Source organism: Schistocerca gregaria, chromosome 6 (assembly GCF_023897955.1).
Source record: "Schistocerca gregaria isolate iqSchGreg1 chromosome 6, iqSchGreg1.2, whole genome shotgun sequence".
Taxonomy (NCBI): domain Eukaryota; kingdom Metazoa; phylum Arthropoda; class Insecta; order Orthoptera; family Acrididae; genus Schistocerca; species Schistocerca gregaria.
In genome coordinates this window covers 471043642-471058405 of record NC_064925.1, presented here as the reverse complement: position 1 = coordinate 471058405, position 14764 = coordinate 471043642, and positions in this window count along the sequence as shown.

Here is a 14764-nt window from a genome sequence, read left to right as displayed (position 1 = left end):
TATTTCTTTCCCCAATTCCTGTCAGTTGTTCCCTTACGCTCTCCCTGAAACTCTGTACAACCTCTGGTTCTTTCAGTTTATCCAGGTCCCATCTCCTTAAATTCCTACCGTTTTGCAGTTTCTTCAGTTTTAATTCACAGGTCATAACCAATAGATTGTGGTCAGAGTCCACATCTGCCCCTGGAAAAGTTTTACAGTTTAAAACATCTCTGTCTTACCATTATATAATCTATCTGAAACCTGCCAGTATCTCCAGGCTTCTTCCATGTATACATGGAGAAGTTAACTGCTCTTAAAAATCTGTTTTCCAGGCCTTCAGCCGTTAAACTGTTTTTGAATTATTACTATTGGGACCTTAAGCCAGCAAATAATTTGAATTTCTTGTCAATTAGGCCTTCAGCTGTGAATGCAATTTGTCTAAATAATTTTTAATTAGATGTTTTCTCTTAATAGTGAAACCTTGATGATTGTTCCTTATTGTTAATCTTATTTGCAATTAGTTCCAAATAAAGTGAAAGTAAAAAAAAAAACCTGAGCAACCAACGGTAACTAAGGCCCGGTCCACATTTAAATCCTGGCTTCCCTAAGTCCCATGTTCCACAGACATGTTACTAAACTTCACTCAAGACAATGAGGATTATCAGCCACTGAAAATAGCTGAAGAATATTTACCAACTCACCAGTGGTTACCAACTAACATCTCTCAAAGGCACTCTCCCGCAGAACAGAAGATTCCAGGTCTTGCTACAGTGTAGTAAGTGCAGATAAGGCATCCAAATAAAGGCTTACTACAGTGCAGTGAGCTCGATCCAGTGTTCTTAAATATTTACACCAATGATCTGCACGTTACAGAACACCCCGGGCATTAAATCTATGCTTATGATACAGCAGAGGCTGGCTCTTCAAGGAAAGACGTTTGAAGAGGTAGAAGAAAAGTTGACCAGGTACACTTGGCCCTTATTATGAGGTCAACCATCTATGGCCAAATCCCAAAAAGACTCAGGTAGTCGCATTTCACTTACAGAATAGAGAAGCTCGACACGAATGGGGCATTATATGCAATGGTAACCGCGTTTAGCGTTGCCCAACACGCATATATCTGAATGTTACTCATTACTCCTGTCCTTTTTCTAAGTCATCAGTCCATCGGGCTTCTGACTGGTTTGATGTGGCGCGCCACGGATGGCTCGCCTGTGCCAACCCCTTTCCTCTTCATCTCAGAGTAGCACTTGCAACCTACGTCCTCAGTTATTTACTGGACGTATTCTAATCTCTATAGTTTTTACCCTCCCCAGCTCTCTCTAGTCCGTGATGTCTTACCAGATGACTTGCCATCCTGCCCCTTCATCTTTTCACTGTTTTCATAATTCCTTTTCTAGCCGACTCTCCGGAGGACCTCCTCATTCCTAACTTTATCAGTCCAACTAATTTTCAACGTTCTTCTGTAGCACCACATTTCAGATGCATTCATTCTCTTATGTTCCGGTTTTCCCACAGTCCTTGTCTCACTAACATACGACGCTATGTTCCAAATGCACTTTCTCAAAAATTTCGCCGGCGCTGTGACCGAGTGGTTCTAGGCGCTTCAGTCCGGAACAGCGCGACTGCTACTGGCGCAGGTTTGAATCCTGCCTCGGGCATGGATGTGAGTGATGTCCTTAGGTTAGTTAGGTTTAAGTAGTTCTACGTTCTAGGGGACTGATGATCTCAGATGTTGAGTCCCATAGTGCTCAGAGCCTATTGGATCATCTCAGAAATTTCCGCCTCAAATAAAGACCTATGTTTGATACTAGTAGACGTCTCTTGGCTAGGAATACCCTTTTTGTGTAATCTGGTTTATATGTCCTCACTACTCTGTCCGTCACGCTGCGTAGGTAGGAGACTTTCTAAACTTCGTCTTCATCACGATCACCAATCCTGATCTTATGTCTCTTGTTGTTCTGATTTCTGCTTCCGTTCATTACTTCCATTTACTCTAACTCGATATTCTGTACTTATTAGATTAGTCATTCTACTCATCAGATCATGTAATTCTCGAAACTTCCTGGCAGATTAAAACTGTGTGCCGGACCGAGGCTCGAACTCGGGACCTTTGCCTTTCGCCGGCAAGTTCTCTACCGACTGAGCTACCCAAGCACGACTCACGCCCCGTCCTAACAGCTTTAATTCCGCCAGTACCTCGTCTCCCACATTCCAAACGTGGGTAGCTCAGTCGGTAGAGATCTTGCCCGCAAAAGGCAAAGGTCCCGAGTTGGACTCTCGGATAGGCACACAGTTTTAATCTGCCTGAAGTTTCATACAGCGCACACTCCGCTGCAGAGTGAAAATCTCATTCTGGTATGTAATTCTCCTTCTTTCATTGAGGTGCGAGTGTCATCAGGTTCCAGGTCGAGAATTGCCTATCTGATGTTATTCTTGTCACCAACTTGGATGCATGAGCTGTTAGGGAAATTGTGAGATAATTGTTGAATTATGCCAAGAAATTGTGAAGTAATTAACTGTGTTGATACAGAATACGAAGGGCGGAAGAAATTTGAATTTTGAAAGAGTGCAATGTAATGGACGCAGGTGGCTCATGTAATGACAGTGTACGGCAACAGTTGGTGTTGTAATATAACAGTGAAAATAATAACTAACAGTCACTGGCGTACGAAATTACCTCACGAAAGGATCGACGCAATGCAATGCAATGTTACTCAAAAATGTGCTGAAATAATAATACGACTATGTAGTGCTCATTCACGATCATCTTTTAGACATCTGTTTAAGGATTTGGGAATTCTGACTACTGCTTCAAAGTATACTTATTCCCTCATGAACTTTGTTGTAAATAAACCACTAAAGTTCAAAAGGAACAATAATGTACACAACTACATTACCAAAAGGGAAAATGACATTCATTACTCCACATTAAGGTTGTCTTTAGCATTAAAAGGGGTACACAATGCTGCAATTAATATTTTGATCACTTACCCAGTGATATAAAAAGTAAAAGCTGAAAACAGAGTTGGAAAGTTTCTCGTTGGCAGCTCTTTCTCTTCAACAGAAGAATTTCGAGTACAATCAAGTGTAAAAAGTGGTCGGTACGAATTACTAACTCACTTCTCCATATTTTAAAACAATCAAACTTACAAATGTTCAGTGTGCAACCGTTAATTTGCGATATGAATCTAAAATAACTCGTTCCACATCATCACGGTGTGGCCGTGCGGTTCTAGGCGCTTCAGTCTGGAACCGCGTGACCGCTACGGTCGCAGGTTCGAATCCTGCCTGGGGCATGGATGTGTGTGATGTCCTTAGGTTTAAGTAGTTCTAAGTTCTAGGCGACTGATGACCACAGATGTTAAGTCCCATAGTGCTCAGAGCCATTTGAAACATTTGATCCATTGAACATAAAACTATGTAAATAAGAGAAAGTACAGTCAGATTCCGTTAATAAACACGGAAATTGAGTGATAACGAAAGACTAACTTCACACGAGTATCCGCGCCGGAATAAACAGTAATATGTGTTATACACTGATCAGTGTGCCAAAAAGTAATAGTACACGTAATATAAAATAAATAAATAATACGTAGACGGATAGACGAATGGACGAAGTGTTAATCAAAACAGAGGCTGACCGCAGCATGCACGTTTCCGGGGTAGATTAACCATCCAACATAAACTGACCATTACGACCAGTAAAAGCACGGGTATAACAAAGACCAGAAAATCAATGCAGTTTTCCGAGGTAGACAGTATCTCTCTCTTAAATTACTTCATTTCCGTCCTCCAAATAGCCGCTGTTTAAAAGACGTAAACTGGCCCATAACACGACCCCAACTGAGCTGCCACTGAAGAGCTATCGAGCACGTTGTGTTCCCGCACGCCCTACGCCGCTTTCTAACCGAGGCCGCACTGCCCGTTTAAATATGAGCCACACAATCTCCGAATCTCCGGAATGTTTTGTTCCTGCCGTCCAAACAGGCTGTGATGTTACCGCGTGTTAAATTAATTTTGAAGTCAAATATGGAACCCAGATTTATACACGCGTTGGCTGTGTACTTCCGGTTCGAACGGAGCAGCCAACCGCTGTAATTGGAGTGCAGGTATTTGTGGAGGGGATAACTTGCCTTACCGGCTCAGCAGCTGAAGAGGCAGAAAGATAAATGAGGGAAAATTCTCAATTTCCGGTGCAGCGAACGTTTCATATTGCAAACTGTCGACAAGTTTTGCCTGGCCACATTCATTTCACTGGGAATGGCTTGTATTTTACGCTCTATCCACAACAAGGGAACTTCTTTCGTTTACTCCAGAATGAAACAATGAACCTAGCGTTTTTTCAGACATGTGGCTATGGACGAAGCGTACCTGCATCTGCAACAAAAAGAATTGGTAAGCGCTCTTACAACTAAACTGTGTCCTTGGACAACGACTTAGAAACTATAAAGTACCAGCGTTATTAAGTGTAGGCAGCTACTGACAGGTAAGAAATATGATTTCATTTTCTATCCTGTATAAGAATTTATATTAGAACATGGATTACTAAGTCATTCATCACACAAACGAAGCGAAAATTCTAAAATCAAAATGACTGCGCCGCAAACAGAGTTTTTATAAAACTGTAATCAGAACTAGACGCCCAAATAAACATATCTATGCTGACGAAAAGTGTCTGGTTCAGATATAGATGCTGCAATAAAAACTTAAGTTTTCTTTGATTACAACAGCCCAGGAGAATGTCTATGGTGTTTTCTTTTCTGTTACCAGTTCATTTATCATTAAATGTAAGTAGATCGATAGCTAGCAAGTATATGAGAAAAGTCTATCGTTGTAACTTTACCTTCGAAAGTAGGCTGATTATATTATAGCCTACGGTAGTGTCACTTTTTGAACGTCTTTCTGTTCAAACTTTGAAAATATGACCAGAATATTAATGTTTATTGTCACCCATACTTGTACAACAGCCCAGGGGAATGTCTATGGTGTTTTCTATTCTGTTACCAGTTCATTTATCATTAAATGTAAGTAGATCGATAGCTAGCAAGTATATGAGAAAAGTCTATCGTTGTAACTTTACCTTCGAAAGTAGGCTGATTATATTATAGCCTACGGTAGTGTCACTTTTTGAACGTCTTTCTGTTCAAACTTTGAAAATATGACCAGAATATTAATGTTTATTGTCATTCCTACTTGTATGATCATTCAGTGGTCACATGGGGTATATCGCAGGGGGTTGAGTTGCTCACAGCGCGAAATATTGAAACTATGCCTGCTTACCTCTTTGGTCATCCCTAAAATTGCAGGGATTTGTCGGAAGAAATAGTTCTGAGTCACCTCCGATGAACGACTGCTGTCAAACTGTGCCGAACTACTCGGATGACTGTTTTAAAAAGGATACTATACGTCCATGGAAAGCGAACTTATCTCTGCGGAATATCTCAGTGTACAAGAGTGTGCGAGTTACAGGAAGAGGTGCTTGAGCCGTTCATAGAGGCCATTGTGGACTCATTTTGTATTACGATGGTCAGTATAACCAGGTTAATCTGCTGCATATTGCAACTGCATATCAGAGTGCCAAAGCAATACACTTGAGGATTCAACCATAAGCTCAAGAAAAGCCACCTGCTGAGGTTTAAATTACATTGTTTCTGATTCTGCAGCAGAATTCTGTCGACTCATCTCACAGAGAGGTCAAAGACCTATCCAAGGTTCGCTAGGGATATTTCCGATTGCTTCAAATGTATATTTATATATTATGTGTTTGGATACAGGAAGAAATGCCTAAGGTTTGGGGCATGGGAACAATCTGCTCATTACATAAGAAAAGCGATAAGCCAGAGTGCAGCAAGTACCGAGGGATTACGGTATTAGATACAAGGTATTTCGTAAAATTTTAGCCTCTCGGGTGGAAACGATACTGGAGTATTATCACGCTGGATTTAAAAGAAACAGATCTACAATGGAGCAGATACTATTACTGAGATAAGTACTATATAAACTTTATGAATATGAGAAGCAATAGGAACAGTTGTACGTTGATTTTAAACAAGCAAACGCCAGCCTAGAAGAGAAGAAGATTCTCTAAAGTATTAAGGATTTTAGAATCCCGCTAAAATTAGTGACGCTGACTAAAATGACAATGAAAGAAACAGTTTGCAAGGTCAGAATAGAATGGGGGCTGAGGCAGGCAGATATGATCCCTGCGCTTGCCTTTGACTTCGCATTAGAGGAGGTAGTTCGGCAAATGATAACAAACCCAGGAGGAACAATATTTAACCGTCACACCCAGGTGCTGGCATACGCCGATGAGGTAACATTAACTGAAAGGAATATCAGAGCTTTGAAGGATAATTATGCTGTACTGGAAGGAGCAGTGCGAAGTTAGGACTAGAAGGTGATACATGTAAAACAAAGTATATGATGATGGGATATCCTGGTGTTAATAGAGGACAGGCTTCAGTAAAAATAAATGGGAAAGAGTGGCTTGATAACGACAGAAGATAAGAGGAGAGCAGTAGAAATTTAAGAAAGGACAGCAAGTGGAAACCAATGTTTTTATTTCTTGCAGAATGTATTCGACTCTAGAAATGTTATTAGGAATATAAAATATATTTGACTATATTAAGGCCTGTAGTAATATATGAATTGGAAGGCTGGGTGATGACCACAAAGGAGCAAGATGGGAAAGGAAGATTTTGAGAAAGCTATATGGGGCGATGAGACAGGAAGGAAGCTGGAGAATAAGGGCAAATGCAGAAACTTTTTGGACATGTGGATACTGAAGTGAAAATAAAACAAGGGAGAATAACATGGGCTGGACGTGTACAGAGAATGCCAAAAAATCGAAAAGATAAGAAGATGTTTCGACAGGAAAGCCCGTAAGGAGAAGGAGAAGTGGAAGACCAAGGAAACGGTGGCTCGAAGGTATGGAAGAGGGTCTCAAAGCAATAGGAATCAGGAACTGGAGAAGGAAAAGAATAGACGGAGAAAAATGGGAGCAGTTGACGAAGCAATCCAAGGTTCTAGTGCCGACCAGTAAGTAGTAAGAAACTAGCTGTATGGTAATGGTCTGGATATTTGATGCATGAGAGAAAACTAGGAGGTAGTTGTAGATGTGTTAATAATAAATATCGTGTGACAGATTTTTACATTAATTTACAGATATCGGCCTCTGCAGAAATTAATCTGAGAGTGGGTAAGAACCAGTTTATTACACAAAGATACTGTTTCTCAAACGACTAATCAATATTTTTATGTAGATTACTTTGATGCCGAAACAATTGGCATCCTTCATTAGTATATGCCAATGACATACTATTGGTATGAACATGAATTCCACCACTCTGATTCAGCGATCTGAAATTACATATTTGTTATGATTATAGATCGACTCAAAAAATTTTTATTATTATATCAATTACTTTGAGAATGAACATTAAATATTTGAGATAGAAAGAGAAGAATTAGAACAATCGAGAATGTTCTATTGGAGAGCAACAGAGTAAATCGACTAACACTTCTCTAAGTGTAGAAACAGAAATAAACTTTAAAATACCGCGATGTGATAGCAGAGTAACAGACAGCCATTGCTAGAAGTGGGCGAGTATTTTGTAACGAAGTCCTTATCCCCAGATTCCAGGAAGGGGAAGCCGAGGCGCCCCTTCATATCTACCCAACCCGCATGCGCCAATTTCCTTGTGGTTACAGGTCTGGTGTTACTGTTGCCCCAGCATATGAGAAGGGCCACCTGAAGACCTTTAACGGAACTGCTACATTAGGTCCGATAGTAAGCCACGTATGGCATGTAGAATGTGCTGAAGCTGTATCTATAATGAGATTCTGTACTGTATGGAATGTTTCATCACTTACACAGTTTTAAAACCTGAAGAACAGAAGCTGGTTTAATTTTTTGCTGTGTTGAACTTGTATCGGTTTCATATAGCGAGATAAACGCTAAAACACTTGAAACTTATCATAGTTAGTGTTTTTATATTTAATCGAGATATCAAAAGTAATAAATGTCGTGACATGTAATTTAATAACTTCTCTTCAGAATGTCATTGTCATTTATTGTAAATAAGCTGAAATCAAGGATTCCGTTTATCCTCAGAATAAAATATTCTATTAATTATTTATGTCATTCCATTTTAGACATCGGTCAGCAGCTGCTGGACTCCGATGCTCAAATTCTAAGTGCTATATCTATAACGAAAAAAAAAAAAAAAATCGCCACACCAAAAAGAAGTCGTGCAACATTGTAACGGCTCCATGTGAGCCGCTACATGGCTTCACGCAGTAGTTTTATACTCAGAACACACCTGGATGCCCTTCCAACACTCAGGGACGTGCAATATGAGATTTATTATTCGAAACTATGTTACATCAGAGTCTGTAAATGTGAATGCGGGTTGTCTGCTGACGTATGCGTGGGCTATCTGCTGGGGGTTGTGTGAATCTGGGGATGCAGTTTAGCCAACCATTATATCAAGTAGAGTGCGACTGCACTGGACCAGAGAGACATGAGTTCCCCGCGCGTTAGCAGGCCCCATTAGGTTGGCAAATAGCCGCTGTGCAGACTCTCTGAGCCCTTCCGGCCACCGTGTGTGGACCCCGGACGAGGGGACGGTTGGGCATTCCCTGGTGAGACTCTGGTAAGTACGGACGCTCTGCGCGATAGCTCCTACAGTCATCTTAATTAGGAGAGATACTCAGGTTGGATAAAATTGCTATTTCGTTTTTGTATTACGGATGAAGAGCCAGCATTCCATAACTGTACTAAATGAGTGACTAAGAAGTATTTTCATGAATTTTAGGAAATAAATGTTGTTTTTATAGAAAATTTGTAACTTTGTTTCTCACAGCAACACCGTGTTTCCGTTACCATTCCAATTAAGTGATTCAAACTTTCAACTTAAAGTTAATCAATAAGCAGAAATTTTTTTGGTGATGTTTGCTCACACGAACGGTCATAGGCGTCTTCCACAAAAGACAGGTGCCAATTTCAAATTGAGGATGCCTGCCAAGGCTTTGCGGAGAGCAAGTATCATGCAACATAAACGAGAGTTGGTAGGTGAGTTTCTACATTTGAAAGATGATGTCTGTTCAAATTTCGCACCAGTCGCATAAGGGTGGTGCTACTGGCGCCACTGGAAAGACGCAAGTCAGATTTGCTTTAAATACACTGCAAAGGTCGAGATCGTTCCTTACCATTGAGATCGGACGTGGTGAGTTGATGTTAGTCAAGAATGCCTTTAAGGGTACAATCACGCAGTCATCAACATCTCACTGAGTTTGAACTTGGGCTACGGCAAGTTGGATTTTTCCTTCTGAGATACTTCAGAAAGACGTGGCAGATATAGTCACTATACACTGCTTGCAGCGGTAGACACGAGAATGTACGGTCACAAAACAGCGAGCTCTTGGCGGCCGCGTGGCATTACCGAGAGGAAAGACCATCGACTTCGTGGAGTGGCGTATCGTACCGCATCTGCAGCAGCAATATCAGCAGCAGTTGGCACCATAGTGACACAACGAACTGTTACAAATCGGTTACTTAAAGGTCAGCTCCGAGTCAGATGCCCTGTAGTGTGCATTCCACTGACCCCAAAATGGTTCAAATGCCTCTGAGCTCTATGGGACTTAACATCTGAGGTCATCAGTCCCCTAGAACTTAGAACTACTAAACCTAACTAACCTAAGGACATCGCACACATCCATGCCCGAGGCAGGATTCGAACCTGCTATCGTAGCGGTCGCGCGGTTCCAGACTGTAGCGCCTAGAACCGCTCGGCCACCCCGGTCGGCTAAGGTAATCAGTCCCTAAGCTTACACACTGCTTAACCTAAATTATCCTACGGACAAACACACACATCCATGCCCGAGGGAGGACTCGAACCTCCGCCGGGACCAGCCGCACAGTCCATGACTGCAGCGCCTAAGACCGCTCGGCTAATCCCGCGCGGCATCGTGGTTTTATTGGGTGGAAAGTTGAAACATTACGAAAGAGATTATTTGATTCTCTAGTGCCACCTTGAAGTTAGTGAAGATCGCGAATTATTACTAAAATACACTCCTGGAAATGGAAAAAAGAACACCACCATACTTGCTCCGGACACTGCGAGAGGGCTGTACAAGCAATGATCACACGCACGGCACAGCGGACACACCAGGAACCGCGGTGTTCGCCGTCGAATGGCGCTAGCTGCGCAGCATTTGTGCACCGCCGCCGTCAGTGTCAGCCAGTTTGCCGTGGCATACGGAGCTCCATCGCACTGTTTAACACTGGTAGCATGCCGCGACAGCGTGGACGTGAACCGTATGTGCAGTTGACGGACTTTGAGCGAGGGCGTATAGTGGGCATGCGGGAGGCCGGGTGGACGTACCGCCGAATTGCTCAACACGTGGGCCGTGAGGTCTCCACAGTACATCGATGTTGTCGCCAGTGGTCGGCGGAAGGTGCACGTGCCCGTCGACCTGGGACCGAACCGCAGCGACGCACGGATGCACGCCAAGACCGTAGGATCCTACGCAGTGCCGTAGGGGACCGCATCGCCACTTCCCAACAAATTAGGGACGCTGTTGCTCCTGGGGTATCGGCGAGGACCATTCGCAACCGTCTCCATGAAGCTGGGCTACGGTCCCGCACACCGTTAGGCCGTTTTCCGCTCACGCCCCAACATCGTGCAGCCCGCCTCCAGTGGTGTCGCGACAGGCGTGAATGGAGGGACGAATGGAGACGTGTCGTCTTCAGCGATGAGAGTCGCTTCTGCCTTGGTGCCAATGATGGTCTTATGCGTGTTTGGCGCCGTGCAGGTGAGCGCCACAATCAGGACTGCATACGACCGAGGCACACAGGGCCAACACCCAGCATCATGGTGTGGGGAGCGATCTCCTACACTGGCCGTACACCTCTGGTGATCGTCGAGGGGACACTGAATAGTGCACGGTACATCGAAACCGTCATCGAACCCATCGTTCTACCATTCCTAGACCGGCAAGGGAACTTGCTGTTCCAACAGGACAATGCACGTCCGCATGTATCCCGTGCCACCCAACGTGCTCTAGAAGGTGTAAGTCAACTACCCTGGCCAGCAAGATCTCCGGATCTGTCCCCCATTGAGCATGTTTGGGACTGGATGAAGCGTCGTCTCACGCGGTCTGCACGTCCAGCACGAACGCTGGTCCAACTGAGGCGCCAGGTGGAAATGGCATGGCAAGCCGTTCTACAGGACTACATCCAGCATCTCTACGATCGTCTCCATGGGAGAATAGCAGCCTGTATTGCTGCGGAAGGTGGAAATACACTGTACTAGTGCCGACATTGTGCATGCTCTGTTGCCTGTGTCTATGTGCCTGTGGTTCTGTCAGTGTGATCATGTGGTGTATCCGACCCCAGGAATGTGTCAATAAAGTTTCCCCTTCCTGGGACAATGAATTCACGGTGTTCTTATTTCAATTTCCAGGAGTGTATTTGAGCAAGAGTAATCAGAGGTCTGAACAAGATGTTGGTCTGGTTGTCGTAATGTGCGTCTTTCGCAGTCGCTGTAACACAAAGCAAGCAAACATTGAGATTTACTGGAAGACCTGTTAGAGTTAAAAAGAGATGAGTATTTGTCAAGGCTTTAGTTTGACACAGCAATGATGTTGTTTCTTAACTAACAGAATTATGAATTGGCCTAGAATTTTAAAAAAAATGTCACTTGCTGACATATTCGAGCTTTATGAAGTGAAGTTAAATAATTCGATAGTTAAATAATTCAGTACACACAGCAGCATCAAGCAACTGGGATTAATACTTCCTGTTAAATGGAGAAACGTGTGATAAGGGGGGTACGGATCTGAAAACGAATGCTGTTCGGCCGCTTGTTAACAGAGTATGGAGCAGGGCAGGCACGAAGTCTGGCGAACCATGAGGCATGAGGGACCATTGTACAGAACGCCGTCGGCCGAAATATTAATTACCGCCGTCCGTGGACCGAGTGAGTGTCCAGCGCCGTTGTGCCCGCTCGCTCAGTCTCTCACATTACGCACCCCTAATTTGGGAGCCATTGTTGTGGGGGTCACCAGGTGGGCCGCGCTATCCCCAGCACCCGCTGTCGGGACCCAATTTGCGTGACATGCATAATGCCGAACCGTCGAATCTCCCACGAGCAAGCCTGTCAAGAGAGGCACAAAATTAGACTATCGCAGCTTCCAACGCGACGGAAGAGCGTATTGTGACGGCAGTTAAGACGAAACTCATTCTTCATGTTGCTACGGCTAAGTAGTAATAATAATACTGAGAAAATACCGGAGAACTGGAAAACTGTCCTAATTCACCCACTGCATAAAAAAGGGGACAGAACCTATATTAATAATTGCCGAGGAATCTCTCTTCTGCGCTAACATACAAAATTCTCTCGCATTGTTTCCTTGATCGAGCCCAAGAACAGTTAGAACCTAAAATTCGTGGATACCAAGCAGGATTTAGGCTAAATAGATCCTTTCCGGAACAAATTCTTAATTTAAAACTAATCTTTAGGCACCACACGATTTCTCATAACAATATTTTACGTACATTTGTGGATTTGGAAGAGGTCTACGGCACCGTTGAACGTGAATCTCTTTCCAAAATTTTAAAGGAGCAAGGGGTAGATAATAAAACTCTAACACTGGTTCGCCGGCCGGAGTGTACGAGCGGTTCTAGGCGCTACAGTCTGGAACCGCGCGACCGCTACGGTCGAAGGTTCGAATCCTGCCTCGGGCATGGATGTGTGCACTGTCCTTAGGTTAGTTAGGTTTAAGTTGTTCTAAGTTCTAGAGGACTGATGACCTCACAAGTTAAGTCCCATAGTGCTCAGAGCCATTCTAACACTGGTTCAGGAAACGTTAACTGACACTTGTTCTAAAGTTAAATTCACGGGAGGAATTTCTGAACCATTTACTATGAAGACTGGTGTTAGACGGGTAGATGGATTCTCTCCATTACTGTCTAACTGTGTTTTGGAGAAAGTGATTACAGAATGGCGAGAGCAAAAGTCGAGTCAAAATGTAGATTAATCAATCAAGTTAGGAAGAAGTAATATTAGAGTAGACCGCCTCCCCTTTGCAGATGATCTGCCAGTTTTAACTAGGGATATTTCCACAGCTCGAAAACAAATTGAAATTCTTAAAGAAGTTGCGGAAAAAGGACTACAAATATCATTCGAAGAAACGGTGTACGTGACATGCAACAAACAAGCACCAATGGTTTTGAAAAAAAAAAAAAGGAAAAATAAAAAGGATTTCTCAGTTTAAATTCTTGAGGGAAATCATACAAGAAAACGGTCTGGAAAATGCTGCAAACGAAGACCGCTGTCAAAAAACGGCAAGTGCATTCAGATTAACACAAAATATTTATAATAAAAAAAATCACTTTCTGAATACAGTAAACTTGGGCATTACAGCATTGTAATCAAACGCGGGTGTCTTTATGGAGCAGAAACTTTAATCTTAAATAGAAAGGGGGATACTGCAGAAATTAAAAATAAAGAAAGAAAGATTATTAGGAAAATATTAGGCCCCAAAACTACTGATGGAGAAACTGAGAAGTAATACGGAAATAGAAGAATACACAGACATATATGGTGACATGAGAAAACGAAGGCAAATTATATGTGCACGTTACGAAAACAGAAGTAATGCCAAGACTGAGCCAGTTAAATGGATAGCTGCGATTAAGGAGGATCTTTAAGTAGCTGGTATAACTCAGGCAGACATTACAGATAGAAAAACATTCAGGCAAAAGATATTTGCTTAGAAAGTTGATCAGAGGGCAATCAGAAAATGGACTGGAACACCGTGGTCTGCTGAAAGAAAGAGATTCCATTCGGAAAGGCTGAAACACATTTGGACACAAAGGAAGGCCAACCACCCCAAAGTGACAGTGATTGATTGAACTTCGCGTTGCCCTTTTGGGCCCATATGCGAATAATAAATAATACTTTCTTTCGGTATTTTCCGAAAAGCCACTAACACAGATCAAATTGTGCCCGCTAGTTCAGTCCATCCTCGTTCCCATAAAAAAGCATTCTTTCATTCAGCCATTCATCGTATAGTTTCTGTACCTTGGTCACCTGACAATGAAGAGATGAATATAATAAAAACTATTGCATTTAATCAACGTTAGTTGACAAGATCTTCAGAATTAAAACTGACACTAGAGTTGTAAAGGGTTCGCCGCGCTGCTGGAGCAAATGTGATTTCGATGAATTGTTCAAGCGCTGCCTGCGACAGAAAATATCTTGCTGCAATAGAGTCGCAGGTCAGAGCAGTCTCAGCAGTAGTTGCTGTCGCTCGCTGCTACAGTGCAGTTGTAGTCTGTCGCTGGTACAGCACAGTTCATAGCCAGGTGTTGTAAGGTAAATTTTATTATTTTTATTGGCGTGAGCGTAGTTAAGTCACTTGTCTGAGATGTCAGTATAAATTTGTTTCAATCTGTTTGTGATTTTTCAGCACCAATTGACCCAGATTTGTAATATTCAATTTTTCATATATGGATTGCAGATCTTTATCAATAATGTAAAAGATTTTCAGAATATAATTTTTACCAGTCAACAAAAAGGAAAGGAATAATTTTGCCTTAAGTCATTTATTTCAATTTAAATATTTCAGATATTTTCTGAGATCATAGTCACGTGTTCTTTAGTAACGAGACGACCAGGTGTGCAGCTATGTCAGTAAGCGAAGTCGGTTTTTCTAATAATTCAGATCTCACACAAATGTTGTCCAGTATTAGTAGATAGGCCAACACTACATTAAG